This window comes from Propithecus coquereli, unplaced genomic scaffold (genome assembly GCF_000956105.1).
Source record: "Propithecus coquereli isolate 6110/MARCELLA unplaced genomic scaffold, Pcoq_1.0 Scaffold355, whole genome shotgun sequence".
NCBI lineage: Eukaryota > Metazoa > Chordata > Mammalia > Primates > Indriidae > Propithecus > Propithecus coquereli.
Window position 1 is genome coordinate 1,477,644 of NW_012149230.1, and position 2,559 is coordinate 1,480,202.

The window sequence follows — 2,559 nt, forward strand, 5'->3', positions numbered from 1 at the left end:
AAACAAGCTTAGCTAAGCCATCTTAACTCAGTCTACTTTTTTCAATAAATATCGGTAATTTGGAGCCAATTCTAATACGTGCCAGGCTAAAGCTACATTTATGAAATATTACAATAGCTCATCAAGAAAAGAATCCATTTATTCAATCGACGAGAAGTTGAGATGCTATGACACTGGCAAATAACATGACACTTTGTTTTTCTTTTTAACTGAATTGATCTGTTGAACAGTCTGAAGAAGGCAGATCATACAGAGAAGAGAGCAGAAGATTGGAAATCAAGATAGGAACCAACTTTCACTTTCAATACTTCACATAGCAATGAGAATGTCACTTTACATCATGGGGCAGAGAGTGGCACCCTCTGCTTAGCACCCTCAAGGGAGTTCTCATTGCTCTGAAAACCTAACTCTTCCTCCTCATTTCCTCTTGTTATTTGAACGTACAAAGGCTTTGCACCAGCTATTTCCACTTCCATGAGAATGCACTTCCTGGGCTATTTAAGCCACTAGTTCCTTTCGTCACCCAAGTCTCAATTCACATGTCACCTTCTCAAAGAGAAAGTCCTTGAAGTAGCACACCTTGACATTCTGTCGCCATCATATCATCTTAATTTAATTCCACCTCTGTCTGACATTATCATTTATTTATTTTTATTTCTATATGGTCTGTCTCCTGCATTCTAATGCAAGCTCCATGAAGGCAGGAACCTCGCTGCCCTGTTTCCTCAGCCTAGAACAACACCCAACAAATGCTCAATAAAGAAGTTGATTAAAGGAATAAAATAATATTTTTATTCTATTCCCAGCTTTGTCACAAACTATACGACTGTAATTATGTCAGTTGTCATATCTGGCAGTGATGGGAAATGTAACCTTCTTCTTCATCACTGTCCACCTCCCCCCAGGTTCCCACAAAAAATTAATGAGGAAATGAGGGAAAGAAGTTGCTTAGGAGAATAAGATTTTAAGAATAACACATGATGGATTGAATCACAGATATAAAATCAACTGGGGCAGAAAAAATAGCCTTGAGCTATGCATAATTTATTTGAATGTATTTACATACCGAAACAACTTCCAATCAGCAGCAGAGTTGGTCAGTCTTAAAAACACAGCAAAAGGAGAGAGCTAGCGATACACACTGGCATTTCCCGCATCAACACACAAAAGTCAGAGAGAGGCCTTTGTCCATTGACTTCCCTGGTTTCGGCTCCACCTTGTGCAAGCAGCCTCCTGATTATAACGCGATCTGATTGTGTCGGTTTTTGCCTCTGGGGAGAGAGTGTGCTGATCACACATACTCTGCCTTTTCTAGTCATCGTGACAATGGTCTGTCACTGTAAATTACTGGATTTGTATTCTGGCATCTTTCTTGGTCATGTGTGCTTTTGGTTCCAGTGAGTCAGTCCCTCAGAGCCCCTTAGCTCCGATCACTCAGAGGAGTACTGGGGCTCACAACACGACACCCCAAAGCGTGGTGCTTTGCAGGCTGCATACTTCGAACTAAGGGCGATGGGCAGGCCTCAGAAGCAGCCTCAGAGACAGTCTCTGCCCTTCTCCTGCCCTCCTGTCTCCCGCCCCCCTTCTCCCCGGAAGTGAGTTATTCCTCCTCCCCAAGGCGGGTCACAGAAAGCAGAACCTCCCTCCCCCAAAGCCAGCCTCGAAACCTAGAAAGGTCACTCTCTCCCTTCTCCCTCGAAGACACTCCCTCCAGAGGGGTCCTGCCCCATACCCGGGAGGAAGGAACGCTATGCAGAGAAGCCAAGAAGAATCTGAGCAGACGGGCCTTGCTGGCTCCCCCGGCCCGTTAGCGTTATCAGATCAGCCCCGTTGTCCCGTCACTTTCCCACACGGCTGTCCGCTCTTCCTTCATCGGCCTAAGTATAAAATAGACAGTTTTCCCCGGGTCTTCAGGTCTTCACTTCTGAAGGCTGCCATGTCATAAAAAACTTTGACTAAGTGCATTTGTTATGCTTTTCTCTTGCTAAGCTGTCTTTTGTGACTGGGGTATATGCGGGACCCTCATGATGCGTGAAGAGGGACCACACCTCTGCCTCCCCTGCAGGAGCCAGCCCTGGCCCTTGGAGCAGACGACGGGATCCTGGGCCCTGCTTACTTAGTCTGGGTGCTTTGGCCTCTCTGGGGCAGGGACGTCAATTCAGTTCTAGTGTGTCCATTAAGCAGCCCAAGCATGTGCTTAGGGCACCAGCAAAGACAAGAAACACAAAAAGGAAAAAAAATAAAGTAACTTGACACTTTAAAATATGGAAAAAATGATAGTATCTTTGGAATTTCTTGCAACCGTTTTACAGTTTAGAACAGTTTGCATTTGGAATGGGCAGAATCGTGAAGAGTAGGGATGGAAAAGCTCCGTCTACCTGAAGGTCTTAGGTCCACCAAAGATTCAAACTCAGACCCGGGAAGAGACCTCCATGCGGCCCCCACTGAGCTCAGCAGCCTTTGTGATAATGAAGAACGACAGTGACTCAGAGCGACTCATCTCACTCAGAGCTGGGACAGGAACCTACCAAGGTCCCTTGGACCCCACCTCTGATACCC